This window comes from Monodelphis domestica, chromosome 2 (assembly GCF_027887165.1).
Source record: "Monodelphis domestica isolate mMonDom1 chromosome 2, mMonDom1.pri, whole genome shotgun sequence".
Taxonomy (NCBI): domain Eukaryota; kingdom Metazoa; phylum Chordata; class Mammalia; order Didelphimorphia; family Didelphidae; genus Monodelphis; species Monodelphis domestica.
In genome coordinates, this window is record NC_077228.1 from 34,681,233 (window position 1) to 34,701,042 (window position 19,810).

Genomic DNA, 19,810 nt, shown 5'->3' on the forward strand with positions numbered 1-19,810 from the left:
GTCTTAGTCCTCCAATCAGCTGACTTCACCGGGCATCCAGTATAAGGAAGAGGAGGGAGACATTGAGGGAGAGGCTGGGGATCCACAGGAAGGTTTTTCCACCTCCTCAGGCAGCCCATGCCACTCCAGGGCAAAGCAGTCAGTAGAAGGTTTTTCCTGACATCAAACTTCAGATGGACTCTGAAGCTTCCTCTTACAACTCCTGGCTCTGCTTTCTGGGATCCAACAGACCCACATTAGCAGCCTTCAAGGATTTCAGCCTAACTAGTCTAACTCTACCCCCACTACCCACCCCAAGGCTCTTCTCCAAACCAATCATGCCCACTTCCTTCAACAGATGTTCTTATAGGAAGGACTCTCCTAGATTCCTCTTCTCAGATCTCTTTCTAGGTTATCAATCTTTTCTTAAATCCTGGTGTCCAAGATCTGACCAAGAGGAGGAGGAGGAGGAAGGGGAGGAGAGGAAGATGGAAGAGGGGATGAGAAGGAAGAATGGTGGGGGAAGGAGAGAGGAGGAAGAGGGAGAGGAGCAGGGGAAGAAGAGGAGAAGGGAGAAAAGGAAGAGAGAAGGGGTAGGAAAAGGGGGAAGAAGTAAGGAAGAGAAGGAAGAGGAGAAGAGGAAGAGTAGGGAAGAGGGGATGAGGAAGAAGGGGGAAAGGAGAGAGGAGGAAGAGAGAGAGGAGCAGGGGAAGAAGAGGAGAAGGGAGAAAAGGAAGAGAGGAAGAGGGGAAAGGAGAAAGGAGGAGAAGGAAGAAAAGGAGGGGAGGAGGAAGAGAAGGGAAGAGATAGAAGGGAAGGGGAGAAAGAGAGCAGGTGGGTGAGAATAAGACCAGGAGATAGTTGGTAAGAAGTGGTAAGAGATTAGTAAGAGAAGAGAAAAGAGAATGCCAGAAGGCTTAGGAGAGAGACAGTTGGAAGCTGGAAGAGGTTGCTCCAGCACATCTGCAGGATAGCTACTCTCAGTCAACAATCTCTAATTAAGCACTAACTGTGTGCTATGCACTGAGATAAGTGCTGAGTTTACAAGGAAAGGCAAAAGGCAATCTCTGCTGGCCAGGAACTCCTACTCTACCAGAGGAGATGACTTTTAAGTCACTCAGTACAAAGAAGACAGGGACAGACAACTCGAAGGTTAGAACAATAACTAGCATTTAGAGGGCTTTAAGATGTGCAAAGCACTTTACCTGTGTTAAGAAGTCCCTTGACCTTCAGAATAATCCTGGGAGCCCGATGCTATTATTATCCCCATTTTATAGATGGGGAAACTAAGGCAGTCAGAGGTTAAGTGACTTGCCCACCCACTAGGTATCTGAAGCAAGATCTGAACTCAGGTTTTTCTGATTCTAAGTCCTGCTCCCTATCCACTACACTAACCAGCTGCTGTTGAGATAACTTAGCTGAGATAATCAACTGAAGGAAGGCAGAGGCATCAAGGTGGATCAGGAAAGGCTTCCTGTACAATGTGGGATTTCAGATTCTACTTGCATTTGGGAAGGGATGAAGAGAGAATGCATTCTAGGTGTGGGAAACAGGCCGTGAAAATGTTCTGAGTCAGGGGACAGAGCAGCGGTGGACTCTGTTAAATGATGCTTAGAGATCCTAGTTTTTTACTAGTTAGCAGATACTGCCAATTAGAAGTATAGATTCCAACCTTGTGCTTTCTCTGCCTGACATTCCAAGCCTGAAAGTGTGGAGGGCACCAGAGCTATCTTGAAGGTCTACCGATGATGCTATGACTTTCTCCTGGCACATTAGAACTTGCAAGGCTAAAGGGGAAGACATTCAAACCTTGAAGGACTACAAAAAAGAACACAGGAGGGAACATTATACATGTGCACTAGGGATCTTTGCACTTACAGGAAGATCTTCATGATTAGGGGAAATCCCCCAAACCCTCCCCCCCCTCTTTTTGTGCCTTAAAATTCACCCTATGATATGTAAGCCGTTGAAACCTAAAGGTGTTACTGTCCCCTCTCCCCAAAGAGGGGAGAAGGGAAATCCCCTAGAGCTTCACTAATCCTAATGAGCTGAGTTCTAGCAGCTGCATCCTTTCTATTACTGCAAGGGCCATTCTAACACCCAGAGTTACTTCCACTTCTCTTGACACAAACATCTGTAACATCCTTGAATAGACACTTTAATACTTTCAGAAGGTATTCGACTTCTCTACTAGCAGCAATGCAATGATCCTGGACAATTCTGAGGGTCTTATGAGAAAGAACACTTTCCGGGGGCAGCTGGGTAGCTCAGTGGATTAAGAGCCAGGCCTATAGACAGGAGGTCCTAGGTTCAAATCTGGCCTCAGACACTTCCCAGCTGGGTGACCCTGGGCAAGTCACTTGACCCCCATTGCCTAGCCCTTACCACTCTTCTGCCTTGGAGCCAATACACAGTCTTGACTCCAAGACAGAAGGTAAGGGTTTAAAAAAAGAAAGAAAGAACACTTTCCACATCCAGAGGAAGAACTGTGGGAGCAGAAACACAGAAGAAAAACAACTGCTTGATCACATGGGTTGATGGGGATATGATTGGGGATGCAGACTAAACGATCACCATAGTGCAAACATCAATAATATGGAAATGGGTCTTGATCAATGACACATGTAAAACCCAGTGGAATTGCTTGTTGGCTATGGGAGAGGGGTTGGGAGGAGAAGAGGGAAAGAACATGAATCATGTAACCATGGAAAAATATTCTTAATTAATTAATTAAATAAATTTTTTTTAAAAGAAGAAGAATGAGTCTGAGCTGTCATTTTTCTGGGTGAGAACCAGCATTGACTCTCCCACCACAAACTCATGCACCCACAACATCTTATTGGAGGCATAACAAGTTGGATAATGTTACTGGGCTGAAGAGTACATGGAAGAGAATACGGTAAAAGAAGACCGGAAACACAGGAAGGACCCAGGTTATGAATTTGATTCTGGAGGTAATGGGGAGCCATTGAGTATGAGAGTGGCACCATTCGACCTGTGCTGTGACACCTGAGCAGGGAGGGACTTGAGGTAGGCAGACCCCCAACAGCTTTTGCAATAGTCCAGGCTTGAGGCGATAATGGTATGTGCCAGGCTGGTGGCAATGGCAGAAGAGAGAAGGGGACATCTATGAGAGATGTTACAAGGATAGAAATGACAAGACTCAGCCACTGATTGGATCTGGGGAATCGGAGAGAGTGAGAAGTCATGCCTAATTTTTGAGCCTGGATTGAATGGGAAGATAGTGAGTGGCAATAGGGAAGTACGGAAGAGCAGGCTTTGGGGAAAATTCTCAAGTTTTAGACATATTGAATTGAAGATGTCTCCAGCAGTGATGTCAAAATAAAATAGAAACTGGATGCTTATTGACTTAGAAACCACAGATTAGAATAATCTACGTTCTACTGTAGTTAATATTGGAAACAAGAGGGAGCCCCTGGAACTTCTGGAGCAGGAGGATAGCATAGTTAGAACCGAGCTCTAGGAAAGTCACTTTGGCATCTGTATGGCAGCTAAATTGGAGATGGGAGAGAATGGAGGCAGGGGGACCAATTAGGAGGCCATTGCAAAAGTCTAGGCAATGGGTAATGGGGGCCTCAATCAGGGTGGTGATGATGTAAGAGAAGTGGACAAGATTTGGCATGAGTTGAGCCTGAGCCTGAAGTTATGAGCCTGGGTGACTAGGACAGGGTTGTCCTCCTCTGAAAGAAGAAGTTCAAAAGAGGGACGGAGAAAGAGAATGGGTTCTATTCTGGACAAATAGTCTGAGATGGTTGTCTTCTGGCTGTGGCCAAAATGCTGGCCTAATTCTTTGCTCTCTATCCTGATTGTGACTCGACTTTGTTTTTTGAATGATTTGTGCCTGTTTACACTTTACCTCCGAATCACCTGTGAAAGACCTTTATAGCCTTTTATCACTTAAATCACTCTATATCTTTATCTCCAAAACAGCTTTAGTCTTACCCTCTTGTTGTCAAAGGGAATAGAATGCCAGACCTGGAGTCAGGAAGACCAGAGTTCAAATTTAACCTCAGTCACTTACTAGCAGTGTGACACTGGGCAAGGCACTTATCCTGTTTCTCAGTTCCTTTTCTGTTGAATGATCTGAAAAAGAGAATGGTATCTCTGCCAAGAAATCCCCCAAAGGGGTCACAATGAGTAAGACACCACTGAACAACAACAATGCTTCCTTTTTTTTGCCCTAATCTATAGGTGTATTTGCTTAACCCTTGACTGATATGATTTACTCACCAGATCATTTTTTCTTACCTTTTCTTGCTCATTTTGCTTGTCAACGAGCAATACCATTGCTAGGTCTACTTCCCTAGAAAAAAGAAAAAAAATCTGTATATTCCGAAATATCTATAGCAGCTCTTTGTGGTGGCAGAGAAGTAGGAATCGAGATTTCCATCAACTGGGAAATGGCTAAACAAGTAGTGGCATGTGGTTGTGCTGGAATTCTGCTGTGCCATAAGAACTGATAGGCAGATTAACTTTTTAAAAACTTGGAAAGAACTATACAAGATAATGAAGAGTGAAATGAGTGGAACCAAGAGAACATTATATATAGTTACAAAATTAATATTTGAAGAACGGGGGCAGCGGGGTGGTTCAATGGCTCAGTGGCTCAGTTGATTGAGAGCCAAATTGAGAGCTAGGAAGTCCTGGATTCAAAGGTGACCTCAGACACTTCCTAGCTATGTGACCTTGGGCAAATCACTTAATCCTTATTGCCCAGCCCTTACTGCTCACAGCCTTAGAACCAATACTTGTTTCTAAGATGGAAGGTAGGGTTTAAACAAAAATATATTTGTAGAATTGCCTGTGAAACTTCCCCTTCTGAGAATGAACTATAAAGTGGACACATGAAAGATAGTATCTATATATTTTGCTAGATGATATCTTCTAGGGTGTTGGGAGGGGAAGGAAGAGCTGAATTAAAAATTAATTAATTAATTAAAACTTTGTCTTGCCAAATCTTTCTTTTCTTTCATCTCCAGTCTTCCTCTTCAAGTCTAGGATTCTATCCAAATGAATGTCACAGAAGTTAGAAGTAGGAGCTGGACATAGAGACTGTTCTCCTTCTACGTGTCTTCCTTCCAGATTCAATCTCTGGTCTTCTTCACATGGCTAAACTAGGACCTAGTGAAACTACCTTCTAAATGTCATAGTTATTATTCATCCCAAGTCCTTCTCTCTTTCCTACCTCCTGCTCTTTAAATGGTCTTCTATGCCTGCCAAAAGTAGGAGGTGATGACCTGGGAGCAAGGGTATTTGATGGTGGAGAGTGCCACTTAGGATGAAGGCAGGGGTGAGACAGAAGGTCAAGTGTGAGAGGCAGAAGCTGCACTCTTTGAGACATGATGTAGATGACATCAAGAAGGGCACAGAAAGCTGAACAAGCTGTGGTATGTGGTTGTAATGGAATACTATTGCGTGTATAATTAGAAAATCTTGAACCCCTAAAACTACATTACCCAGAATGCTTTTCCCTTTGTGCACGGTTGCATCTTCATGTAATTGTTTATAAGTTCTGTAGTTCCTCCTGCTTGCTCTCTTCTCTTGTGACCTGAGACAATTGATGTTTAGGGTTGGCTCAGAGAGAGGAGAGGGGGTTTGAAAGTTTTCCCCCTTCTGCCTTCCCTCCTTAGCTAAAGCTGCTCTCCCCAATTTGCTTTTGTCCCTCTTGTCCCCCCTCCACTACTGGAGACCAAAAGGCCTCCCCTTGATCTGTTTACACACGTTCAACTTGGGGAACAGATAACTTTTAATGTTAACTCAATCAGATACTACAAAAAGAATAATGGGCAGGGAAGAATGGGAAAAGGAAAGTAGGGAAAGAGGGTCCCTGTCTCTATCTAAATCCTTTCTCCCTCCATCCTTGAGTTTGGGGGGAACTCAAGCCTTGGCAGCCTGAGCCCCCTGAGAGAAAGTCAGTTTGACTCACCCCTGGGCAACAGGAGCTGAGGTAAAGTCTGCTCAGGTTTCTCTTCAGAAAGTCTCTTCAATTGGGAAGTGTTGGGGGGAAGGATTTCCAGTCACCAGCAGGAAAAATGGGTAACCCTGAGGAGAAAGTCTTTCTCCCACCTTCTCTCCTTGGCTTCTCAAGACCAAGAGAGTCACTGCTCTCCCAGCCAGAGTCTTTATCTTCCTTCGGATTCCTCTCCTGGGGCCCCTCCACCATTGAGGTGATCAATTTCACATATTCTTCAGCCTGGCACTTTTCTCTAATGTCAGCCTCTGTCCCATGAGTAAGGTAAAAAAGTAAGCTTTTACTTTAGTTATTAATAAACTTTTAAAAATATAATACTTAGTTATTGTATATTAATTCTAATCTTTACATGTGTCATAAGCTCAGAAAACCCTGAAAAATCTTTTATGAACTGATGTCAAGTGAAGTGAGCAGAAGCAGAACAATGTATACAGCAATAGATATTTTATGTGATGATCAACTGTGAAGGACTAAACTATTATCAGCCAAACAAGGCTCCTAGGTAACTCCAAAGGATTCATAATAAAAAATGCCATCCACAGCCAAAGAAGGAACTATTGGAACCTGATTACAGATCAAAGCATACCATCTTCCACTTCATTTCTTTCACAAGTTTTTATTGTATGTATGTATGATATGTGTATTTTGTCATGGCAGGAGGAATATAGAAATATGTATTGCATGAAAACATTGATCTAACCTATGTCAGACTATTTCCTGCCTTGGAAGGTGAGGCAGGGTGGGAGGGAGAGAGAATCTGAATTACAAAATGTCAGAAAACAACTGTCAAATATTGTTTCTACATGTAATTAAAATTGTTTTTAGCTTTAAAAAAAGAGCCCAGAGAAAGTGAAACAGATAAAGACAATAAATGGCAAAGGAAGAAAATAGTGACAGCTGGGGGTGGGTGGGCCTGCCAAGGGCAGTGGAGATGCCCAGTGTATGCACTGGTACGAGTGAAGCAACACTCTAATCTGGAGAGAATGACTAGAAATGGACTGGAATATGAATGGATCGGGGTAGATATAGATAAGAATTGTGAAAAAGGAAAGGGAAAAGCAGTTTTTCCCCAGGAGACATTCACTCTGGAACTGGAGGGCATTATAGGCAAACGTTTTCCAGCCACAGAGACTAGGTGCTTGGGACATCTACCTTCCTGGGTCCTGTTATGAAGGCAGGCAGTGATGGTTTGGTGCCCTTTCTAAATACTGTGGAGACTGTAGAGCTGGCAAAACACTCAGGTGTATTATGTGTATGGGGGGTGGAAATGAGGGGGTGTCAATGCTCTGAATGAATATGCAGCCCCATCTGTATGAGGAGGGATGAGGTCCTGCTTGGTATCCAAGGTCCTCATTTGTCTGGTACTGAGGACTTTATCCCATCTCAGGAATCAAGGTTTATGAATGACTAAGGCCTGGTCACAGAGTCACAGAATCTCAGAGGGTCAACTAGTCCATTCTGTTGACCTGACCTGACCAAAACTCCCTTTTAGATATTTCCTGTCAAGTGGGCATCTGGTCTCTTCTATTTTATTTTTTAAACGGTTACCTTCCATCTTAGAAGTATGTGTTACTTTTAAAGCAGAAGAGTGATAAGGTCTAGGCAATGGGAGTAAAGTGACTTGCCCAGGGTCACCAGCTAGGAAGTGTCTGAGGCCAGATTTAAAGCCAGGACCTCCCATATCTAGGTCTGGCTCTCTATCCACTGGGCCATCTAGCTGCCTCCAGGCTGATAGGTTTGAAAGGTGGGAGGGACCCTGAAGGACCTCAAAACCAGAAGGGAGATAAACCTATTAACTTGGAAAATAATTTTGAAAACAAATCTGCTTTAAAATCAGAAGAATTTATTGAGAAAGTAATCAATAAATGTTTATTAACCATCTACTGTGTGCCAGTGTGAAGTTCTAGGGATACAAATAAGAAAAAAGGAAGATAGTTCTTCCCCTCAAAAAGCTTATACTCTAATGGGGGAAGAAAAGAAAGCTGAAACGTGGGGTGAGGGTATGGGAGAGGACTTCTTCAGGGTAACAATAGCTAGAGGCATGCTATTTATGGAGTCTGAATCTAGCAGAACAGCTGGAGGAAAATGAAAAAGCTCCATGGAACAGAATAGAGGTATCAGACACCCAATCAATTATATATGAGATTACTGATATATAATATATAGGGGGAAATGGGGACAAATTCTATTTGGCATGCTATACTTGGAACCATTCCCTTCTGTAGTTTCCAGTGGATGCAGAGTAATCTTGTATTGTTTGATTTCTTGTTCTACATTCAAAGATTTTCAAGCTACAATTCAAAATGGCACACTTTGCAAATGGGAGCACAATTACCAAGGAAAGAATACAGATATTAAAAAAAGAAAAAAGATAGGTATTAGAGGCATTCTTTCAGAAGGAAAAATAAAACAAATGTGAACAGAATATTCAATTTGCAAACATTCCAAATGACAGAAAGGATAAAGTAATAAAAAAAGGAAAACCCAAGTAATAAAGGTCATTACCCCATATAAAACAACGCCAGCATGGGGAATTGACTGGCCCTGGTTTCTCTGACACCATTTTCTGTTTGACCAAGGGAACAAAAGAGTCTAGCCGCAGTTTAGTCATCCCAGAATACAACAAACCCCACCCTTGGGCAATGAGCATGTGCCAATTTCACAGATGACTCACCTATATTTCCAGCCTGAGAGAACAAACACCACAGCATTTTGAGATCTTCACTTAGAATGCAGGACAAAGGCAAGAGAAAGTACATTTTGAACAAAAAGAGAATGCTCACAAAGGAAAACAGAACTTTAGTTAGCACAGTTGCTTACTGTAGCCCAAAAGAAACAATATCTTTTTAAAATCCTTACCTTCCATCATAGAATCAATACTTTCTATTAGTTCTAAGGCAGAAGAGCTGTAAGGGCTAGGCAATGGGGGTTAAGTGACTTGCTCAGGGTCACATCTCTAGGAAATGTCAGAGGCTTAATTTGAACCCAGGATCTCCCATTTCTGGGCCTGGCTCTCAATCCACTGAGCCACCCAGCTACCCCCATGATTTTCTTAATCAGATAAGAAAAAGAGAAGGGAACAGACTATACTTTTAAGCCTTTAGTGAGGTATATACTACACAACCAAATTTTAGTTTACTTTTTCCAACAAAAATATAACCTCTGGTGTATTGTAATGAAATTAGGATTCCATATTCTTCATATAAAGACATGACTATATCCTCTACTGATCCTTCAAGGACAGATTTTTAATACCCTATACTCAAATGAATCCATGCGACAAATACATTTCTTTATTTTTTGACAGTTTACATATTTTTTTCTATTATTCAGCCTCTCCTTCCCCTCTTCACACCAGAGAATTCACCGTCCAGCAAAATATATAGATTATGTCTTTTATGTTTTCATTTCTCAGTTCATTTTCTGGAGGTGAATAGTTACATGTTATTCTTCGAACATTACGTCTGTAGCTGCATATATAATGTTCTTGGGGGTTCTATTCATTTCACTCTTTATTATCTTCTGTAGCTCTTTTCAAGGTTTTAAAAATTAATCTGCTCATCATTTCTTTCAGTGCAGTAATATTCCATCATAATCATGTGATGTCTATTTATGAGTGTCTATGAGTAAACAAGAGATGGAGAGCATCACACAATTTGTTTAGCTAACCCCTGCTTAATGAACATCTCCTCGATTTCCAGTTCTTTGCCACAATAAAGAAGGTGACTATCCTCTTTTGGAACATATGATTCTTTTTCTTTTTCCCTGATCTCCTTGGGAAACAATACATAGTTTTATAACTCCTGGGGCATAATTCCAAATTGCTCTCAAGTGGTTAGATCAGTTCACAGCTCCACCTACAGTGTATGTGTCCCTACTTTTCCACATCCTCTTCAACATTTGTCATTTTGCCCTTTTGTCATTTTAGCCAATACGATGGTATGAAATGATACCTCAGAATTGTCTTGGTCTGATGGAAATAGGTTCTGATCAAGGACACATGTAATACCCAGTGGAATTGTGCATTGGCTATGGGAAGGGGTGGGGGGAGGGGATGGAGGGAAAGAATATGATTCTTGTAACCAAGGAATAATGTTCTAAATTGACTAAATTTTTTTTTAAATTGCAAAAAAAAAAATTGTTTTGGTTTGTATTTCCCTAATCAGTAGTGATTTCGAGTATTTTTTTTTCATGTACCTATATATGGTTTTGATTTCTTTATTCAAAAACTGTCTGTTTATATCTTTTGTATATGTCAATTAGGAGATAAGTTCTTATTCCCATAAATTTGACAAAGTTCCCTATCGTTTTTGCTATGAGAGACTGTATGAAAAATGTTCCCAATTTTCTGCTTTCTTTCTAATCTTGGCAACATTTGTTTTGTTTGTACAAAACCTTTTCATTTTAATGTACTCGAAATCATTATCTTACATCTTGTAATGCTCTCTATCTCTTGTTTACTCATAAATTCCTCTCCTATCAATAAATCTAAAAGGTGTGCAAATACGTTTCTAAAGTCTTCACCTGGCAAAGGCAATAACAGAATAGAATTCTGTGAAACAGAGATCATGCTATAATTCCTGCTCTTTTCCTCTCATCAAACAAGAATATCTAAATAACTGAAAGAAAACTCAGAGATTATGAGACCGTTGAAAATTAACTGTAACAAGCATATCTCTAAATAGCCTTCACAAATACATAGGCATAGGAATCTTCCCATTCTCTTTTATTTTATTTTAGGGAGATCTTAAACTTTTCTGCAATATTCTACTAAATCCTAGGCTTTGCCAGTAGGGCACATTCCAGTGGCTTCCAGCTTTCTCGAACTTTATTTCAACTTCCAATTTGCATTTTTCTCCAAACAGATGCAACCTCAATTCCTCACATGCCAGATGTAGATTTTTCCAAAATTTGATTCTTTCACTCAGTCTCTCCTTTGTGAATAAGCAGTTTACCAAGTGAACTAAGTCAACATTTTCCTCATAGATCAAATTGGAAACACCTAAGAGATAAAGAGGCTGGTCAGTCACAAGCTGATGCCAAGAGATTGTTGTCAGGTTGTAAATTTCTTCAGATTCCTCAGGTTAGTTCCCCTCCCTAAATTCTTATCTGAAAGGAAATCTTCCTATTTTAATTAAGAGATCCCCTGCCCTACCTGAATTACCTCAGAGGTCTTCTATACTGGGTTCTAGATCTCTTTATGTCTCTTAGAATTTTTTTCCTCTTTTTCTCCCCCTCACAGAAGCAAAAAGTCCATTCCAGTTCCCATTACAGCTTGTCATTTCCTTAGGAAGTTTCACTTTGTTCATCGCCCCAAATTCTCATTCTGAAATCAAAGTTTGCATCCACTAGACAATTTCCTCCTCCCCCATTCTCTAGGAGAACATCTCCAGGGAATAAAGAAAGCGATGGAGGGGTGTTTTGAATCCCCTTAAAAGCCCTCGGAGATATTTCGGCACTTACAAACCACATTTCATAAATCATTAATCCGTGGTAAACCGGTTTCATTGCAGAAACTTTCGGCGAAGTAGAAATCTTATCTCAAGCCTCCTCCCTCCTGGCATTCCAGAATCAGGAGAATAAGGGTGAAGGGGGAGGGGGAGAGTAAGGAATTCCCTAGTCTTTCCTGCCAGTTCCTCTTAAAGATTAAGCAATTGGACAGTGGAAGGTCCAGTTTGGCCCGTGAGGTACAAGGGACCTCGTGGCGCAACGGTAGCGCGTCTGACTCCAGATCAGAAGGTTGCGTGTTCAAATCACGTCGGGGTCATAGTTACTTTTTAGAGTGCAGCTAGGTGAAATGTAGAGAACGCCGGGCTAAGAAATGAGTTTAAATCAGAAGTCAGATAGTTACCAGCTGGGTGACTTTGGGTACTTGTATTTGCCTCCGTTTCTCAGCTGTCAAATTAGGGGAGGAAATGGCAAACCACGCAAGTATCTTTGCCAAGTCCGTGGGGTCCCGAGAAGTCGGCAGGACAAGAAGAAATGTTGTCATTATAGTCTTATAATTGCACGACTCGCGAGACAAACCTGATCATTTAAATCTGAAGGGTCATCACTTTCAATTTTAAAATATCCTAAGGAGGGGAATGGGAGGAGTCAAGGAAGTTGTATTTAAGCTTGAACATTTTTTTTTCTCAGAATTTAACCAAACCTGAGCTCCAAGATCAGGAGTAGATTCAACCAGGAATAATTTAAACTTCTGAAACTGCAGGCAACTGTCACATGCCAGAATCGCCAGACTCCCAAGACACAACCAAAGGGATGTCTTCAGAAGCAGTGGACTGACCAGATCCCATACTGGGAGTTAATTTAACTAGGGATAGATAATCAGACCAAAACTTGAGAGATCAAAAAGTTATTTCTGAACCACCCGACCAGACTGAAATCACTTGAGCTTAAGAAATCTTTTTTTTTTTAATGGACCAGAATTTTTTTTTTAATATCTGTCCCAAAAACAAGTAAAAAAATTTTTGGGGGGTGACTTGTAACAAAAACACAATTTAACAGACAGATAATCAGACAATAACTTGAGAGATCCCAAAGAAAAATTGTCTTCACTGTCTTGTCCCTCACATAGCTTTGAGATTTGTCAGATTTGATTTCTTGTAACCAAATCAAACCAGACAAAAAATGGGATCTGAAATTGGCCACTGACTGCTCAATTCAGAGTTTTATGTCAGTTTTTTTTTTTTTTTAAACCAGAGCAGAGTCACAGGAATAGTAGCCCACGTACTGCAGGCATAACAAAGGATGGACAGGCCAGTGTCTTGCTCATTTGATCAGGGAAAATGAGGTTAAAGGGCTCAGAATTAAGAAAAGTACAATATCTCTCTAGTTATGTCAGACCTCAGAGTTTCTCAGTCCAACCCTTGCTTTTGAAAATACCTATGACTTGGAGTCCTAGGACATCAGGACAGATGTCAGAGTGAGCACTCCAGAATTCGAGGCTTTGTCTAATTCATTATTCAGGTGCAAGAGACAAATAGATGTTACAAGGCAACTCACAGAAGTACACAGAACATCATCCTCTTTATTTCTTCAGTTTTCTAGAACCAGAAAATTTATCCATTTCTCAAGTTTTTCTGCTTCGAAGCTTCTCAGGGAAATTTTACCCGGTGCATGCTGGAATTCTGAGCTGGAAGACGAGCTTTCCAACTTATTTCTGCCCCTTTGTGATCTGCCAGTTTCATACAGAAACATTCAAATATTTTCATTGACAGGTACTACTGCCAATCATACTTATGAAGATAGAGAGACATTTTAGAATTCATTTTACTGTATGGTTGGAGCATAGATTCAGGGTTTCTAAATGACTCCTGAGCACCAGATAAAGTTTTCATAAGACTTATATAGTCTCTAATTTCATTTTTAGAAAGGGAGAGAAAAAAGGAGAGTGAGAGGGACAGAGGCAGAGAGAAAACACAGAATTAGATTTTATAGCTGTCAAAAGGGGAAAGGAAAGATTTACATTTCAAAGGGAAATTTGTAAAATGTATAGAGAGGAAGGTTTACCCTTCAACTAGGCAGAAAGGGAAAAATTAAGTCAGGTCAAGTTATAAATTGATCAACAAAGAGAAAGGAAGTCACCCTGGAATTTATAATGACTGTAATGGTTATCATAAAGCTGTCAGAAATTGTTTTACCTCTAACCAGTTAATCATTGGCAATCTTAGTTAAATTCCATACTCTAAGGAAAGCCTCAGGCATGTATGTGTTTTTCCTTACAAATGGAATGGCTTCTTTTTTCCCACATCTTTTATTTATTTATTTATTCATTCATTCATTCATTCATTCATTCATTCATTCATTCATTCATTCATTCGTTTGTTTGTTTATTTATTTGTCTATCTATCTATCTATCTATCTATCTATCTATCTATCTATCTATCTATCTATCTATCTATCTAACTAACTAACTATCTATTTATTTATTTATAGAATATTTCTCCAAAGTTACATGATTCATGTTCTTTCCCTCCCCTCTTCCCTTCCCCTCTCCTGGAGCTGACAAGCAATTCCACTGGGTTATACATATCTTATTATTCAAAACCTATTTCCATATTATTCATTTTTGTAATAGAGTAATCTTTTAAAACCAAAACCCCAAATCATTCCCATATAAACAAGTGATAAATCCCATGTTTTTCTTCTGCATTTCTACTCCCACAGTTCTTTCTCTAGATGTGGATAGCATTCTTTTTCATACAGGATTGTTCTTGATCATTGCATTGCTACTAGTATCAGAGTCTGCTACATTCGATCACCTCATAATGTTTCAATTTCTCTGTACAATGTTCTCCTGGTTCTGCTCATTTCACTCTACATCAGTTCTTGGAGGTCTTTCCAGTTAATAGAGAAATCAAGCAGTTTATCATTCTTTTTAGCATAATAGTATTCCGTCACCAACAGATATCACAATTTGTGCAATCATTCCCCAATCAAGGGGCACCCCCTCATTTTCTAATTTTTTGCCACCACAAAAAGTATGGCTATAAATATTTTTGTTTGCACATTTTTAAAACAACTCTTCTCAAGCCAAATAAAAAAGAAATAAAAAACTCTTGTGATGCCATCATATCATCTGCTAACAGTGATAATTTTATTTTCTCTGCCTTTATTTTTTTCCTCTTCTTTTAATCCCTTCTCTGCTTATTTCTTCAATTTTTTTCCTTGTCTTATTGTTATAGCAAGTCAAATGTGAATTTTCCTGCCCACGTACTTCTCATCTATTTTCCAGCCCCATAACTGCAGAACTGAGAATCACATAAAAATAGTCTAAGGAATTCTTTGATGGGTGCTACTGCCAATCATACTTATCAATACATAGACATGTTTTCATTGTCGATTTATTATGTGATTAGCAGAGTCTCGTGGTTTTCAAAAATCAACTATTTCAGCACTTATATATAGGTTTTAGTTATAGGGCAGTAGGGATACCAGGGAATTTAAATAAGGGCAAAAAGGAAAGGAAAGATATACTTATCAAAGAAGAAATAGCAGAAAGGGAAGATCTTTATCAGGAAAAATAATAAGCTAGTCGGAAAACACTAGGAATAAAGCTGAAATTTGCAGACTACTTCAGTACAGGAGCTATGTGTAGTTATTTGTCATGCTTGTCTTAAGTAAATAGAGATAATAAAATTGAACCATAAATTCTCTAATCATCAACCAGTTCATTATTGTGAAGAAATGAGAATTTCTCACCCCTCGATTAACCTGATACATTGATTAATAATTGTGGTAGTTATACCTAATAAGGTTATATAGCAAATTGAATGTAATGTATCGGCTGCTTCTCTCTGACACTTTATATTAACTGCAGTTTCTGTAACTTCTCTTCTTCTTTATTTACTGTAATCACTTGGTTGAGTGGGGTGTGTGAAAGAAAGTGCCTTGGACTCCTTCCCCTCCCATTTAACCACAGGAAGCCCTTTTGAACCTTGTTGGGCCAAAGATTTGGGCTTTTTCATCAGCATCTTGGCAGCATCCCTGAAGAGCAGCAAAAGATAAATCAGGCCAGCTTTTTTAAAAAAAAGTTTATTTAATTAGTTATTTTAGAGTATTTTTCCATGGTTACATGATTCATGTTCTTTCCTTCCCCTCCTCCCATCCCCCTTTCATAGCCAACACGCAATTCTATTGGGTTTTACATGTGTCATTGATCAAGATCTATTTCCATATTATTGATATTTGTACTAGGGTGATCATTTAGAGTCTACATCCCCAATCATAACCCCATTGACCCATGTGATCAAGCAGTTGTTTTTCTTCTGTGTTTCTGCTCCCACAGTTCTTCCTCTGAATGTGGTTAGCTTCTTTCTCATAAGTCCCTCAGAATTGTCCTAGATCATTGCATTGCTGCTAGTAGAGAAATGCATTACATTTTATTGTACCAGAGTGTGTCAGTCTCTGTGTACAATGTTCTCCTGTCTCTGCTCCTCTCACTCTGCATCAATTCCTGGAGGACTTTCCAGTTCACATGGAATTCCTCCAGTTCATCATTCCTTTGCGCATAATAGTATTCCATCACCAACAGATACCACAATTTGTTCAGCCATGGCTCAGGTCAGCAATAAGAATAGAAGGAATCCAGCAGAAAACTAGACTCCAGCAAAGGGATTTCCCAGAGCTGTAAGCTACCCATGTGCTCTAAACTTAGCCCACTTTCCCCTGGACTATCTCTCTATGTGTGGGTCAGTGTGTTGCAGATGAGATGTTTTATTCCAATAATTCTTACTAGACTACCCTAATATTCCTTTCCAAAAGCTTATTAAATCTGCCTGATTAATTCCTATCAACTGTCAGTCAATAGGAAAGCACACTGGTGGGGGCTCATGAACTATTGCGTTGAAATGACATCTCATAATTCTTCTGGGTTAGACCTAGAACCTGAAGAAGAATAAATAGTAGGTGAGCTCCGGAGACCCAACTTGTCAGTGTGAATGGCAGTTAGGAGAGTAGTTCCAGAGCATGGGTGATAAGGGTAATAAGTATGGATAAGAAGGGCAGCCTTTATTTCCCTCTTCAGAAAATATAACAGATTCATTGGAACCCATAAATAGATAGAGAAAATATGTTGCCATGGGCAAGGTCCAGCCTCACTTGCAACTCCAGGGGTTCTTGACAGGTGGCGAATGATCAGTCAAGAAAATAACAAACAGAAGACAGCTGTATATTTATGGCCTTGGGCATGCTTTGCATCTGATAGCTGCTCCGCAATCCCTAGGCTTGGTGTGTATTTTTATACCCATTTTCTTGGCACACAGATACATTACCTAACACACATGTCTAAATGGAGATAATTGGAAAAGTAATACATTAACTTTTAACAAATCACTTGATTAATATTCTATATTCTTGTATTGTGATTACAGATTCTTTACAGAATAAAGGTAAATAAAAGAAATTATTTTGTCACAGGTGGCTTAATTTTCTCACTAGCCTGTGAGGAGTTTTGAGCTTACAATCAAGGAAAATTACTTATTACTTTTAATAAAAAGGAATAATTAATCAGAAGTTCTTAAAGGACAATTCAACAATCATATCATTGAAGTTGAGAGGTACTGGGAACACAATTCAGATTTAATATTAAACTGATCATTTTTCAGGGTTTATTAGGGAGTTTCTGAGTTACTGGTTTGTGAAATCAAGTCACTGAGGCATATTGAAGCTTAGTGTGCCTGTAGTGTACCTGTATGTCTTGTGTGAGCCTTTTTGATTGATTTGTTGTTGGCTTCATGAGAATAGGTTTCTGTGAGTGGGAAATTTCTGGGTTTGGCCTGTAGCTGCGGTTTTACTGAAGATTATGTGTCTAAGTAAAGGTTAACTCATGATAATCTTTTGGGGTTGGATTTGAGGGTCTGATCTTTTGGTGATGTTTTAGAGAATTAGGGTACATGTGTTTTGCTCTTGCATTATTCCTTCTGAGACTAGGGGGAATAATAATCATGTCAATTCCATAGGTAAGGGGCATTGATGAGAGAGGTTATGCAAAGGGGATAGAGTGGGCAGTCACATCTTGCCAAGGGCCACTCTGTGGCCTCCTTAGCTACCACACATTACTTTGTCAGGACATCATGGCCTGATGGCTCCCAGCAATATGTGAAGTATTCACAGTGGTTTGGAAGCAATTATTTTGGAGCTGATGAATAGCTGAGTAAGTAAATCAATCAACTAGCATTTATTAAGTACCTACAGTATGCCAGCTAGGTGGCATCATAGGGCATAGAGTGACAGCCCTGGAATCAGGCAGACCTGAGTTCAGATCCAGCCTCTAACATTTACTGTGTGACCCTGGGCAATTCACTGTACTATGATGCCTCAGTTTCCTCATCTGTAAAACGAGCTGGAGAAGGAAATAGCAAGCCACTCTGTTATCTTTGCTAAGAAAACTCCAAATGAGCAAAGAGTCAGACTACTAAAAGAACTGAAGAACAGTATGCCAGGTGCTATATTGAGAAAAGCAGATTAAAAACACAGAGAATTAATCTGCATTTTCAAGGAGCTTTTAGGGAGATAACATATTGAGGAAAATTAGTATTATGTTGTATCATTTGATATTTAATATTAATCTATAAATATAACCTTTTCTATCAAAATCCCCATTTCTGAGCTGAGTTCCGAATAGAAGTCTCCCCATCCCAGTGGAGGAATGTAATTACTCCCAGCACCAAAGGCCTGAGCAGAGATCCTCACTTTTGTTTACCCTGCAAATAAAAGCCTGCTGGAACCAGATCCTTATTGCACAGACAAGTCCCTTTATTCTAGCTATTCTCTTCTTCACATTTGGTGGTGACTGTGGTCTTTAAAAAAGACCAGTGCAGTAAAAATCTGACTGAGGGGGCAGCTGGGTGGCCCAGTGGATGGACAGTCAGTCCTAGAGATGGGAGGTCCTGGGTTCAAATTTGTGGCATCAGATACTTTCTAGCTGTGTGACCCTGGACAAGTCATTCAGCTCCCATTTCCTAGCCCTTACAGATCTTCTGCCTTAGAACTAAGACAGAAGTTAAGAGTTTTAAGAGAAAATAAAAAGGGAGGGGGAAGGCTTCATATAGAAGATGACACATCTTTTTTAAAAAAACCTAAAACCCTCACCTACTATCTTAGAATTAATACTGTATATTGGTTCTAAGGCAAAAGAGCAACAAGGGCTAGGCAATGGGGGTTAAATGGTTTGCCCGGGGTCACACAGCCAGGAAATATTTGAAGTCAAATTTGAAACCAGGACCTCCTGTCTTGAGGCCACTGAACCATCTAGCTGCCCCTCATTGATTTTTTTAAAATTTCTGTTCTGAAGTCTCTCCTTTCCCCTCGCCTCTCCCCTGCTCACAGAGAAGGAAAGCAATATGACATTAATTATTCATGTTAAAACATGGATGGGCATTGTGGATGTAAGCCTGGAGCTCAAGAGATACACTAGTGTTGGAGATATAGATGAGAGAGTCATCTGCATGGAAATGAAAGCATTCTCATGGGGGCTGAAAATGAAAAAGAGACAGAGGCAAATAGAGGGGGAAAGAGACAGATGCAGAGGCAGAAAGAGACAGAAAGAAAGACAGAAAAAGATAGAGAGACAGAAGAGAGACAGACAGAGAGACAGACAGACAGACAGAGAGAGAGAGAGAGAGAGAGAGAGAGAGAGAGAGAGAGAGAGAGAGAGAGAGAGAGAGAGAGGCTGAGAAAAACAGATGGAGAGAGAGACAGGGAAAGAGAAATGGAGAGAAAGAGAGAGACAGAGGCAGAGAGGCAGGCAGAAAGAGAGACACAGACACAGACCGAGAGAGGACAGGCTATATAACAAGCCTTGGGGAACATCCATACTTGGGGAACTTGACATGGATAATGACCCAACAAAGGAGATTGACAAGGAAGAATCAGACAGGAAGCCAGACATGAGTATTGTCACAAAAACCTAGAGAGGAGAGCCTTTCCAGAAAAAGAGGTTGTCCAACAGTGCTAATAGCAGCAGATGGGACAAGAAGGAAGATCTTATCATCCTTTGAAAAGGTGGAGGAAAGCCCAAGAGTGGCTGCTCTTCTAGACCCGAATCTGACCAACGGAGAGGACTTATTGCTAAAGTAGAAATAATGGGCGCTTTGGAGGTCAGGCAGGGACTGTTTTGTCCTGCAAACCCCACCCAGAATGCTGGCGAAGGACAAGAAAGAGATATGGTTGCCTGCTTCCCACAGGGGAAGAAAAAGGGTATTTCTCCTCTCGGGGACATCTCACATAGGCTAAGGACGTTCCCAGGACCACTGTTATTTTTCTGAAAAATCTCAGCTGGGACGGATGAGAAACCGAGAAAGAATTGTCCCAAGGGGTGGAGAGTTGAGATAATTA

At 40.4% G+C, this 19,810-nt stretch overlaps 1 non-coding gene across 1 annotated transcript; it reads left to right on the plus strand.

Moving 5' to 3' along the window:
• The first annotated feature begins 11,666 nt into the window (after positions 1-11,666).
• On the plus strand, positions 11,667-11,738 carry TRNAW-CCA (transfer RNA tryptophan (anticodon CCA)). Its single transcript has one exon. It is a non-coding gene; the product is annotated as a tRNA-Trp (tRNA).
• Positions 11,739-19,810: the final 8,072 nt, after the last annotated feature.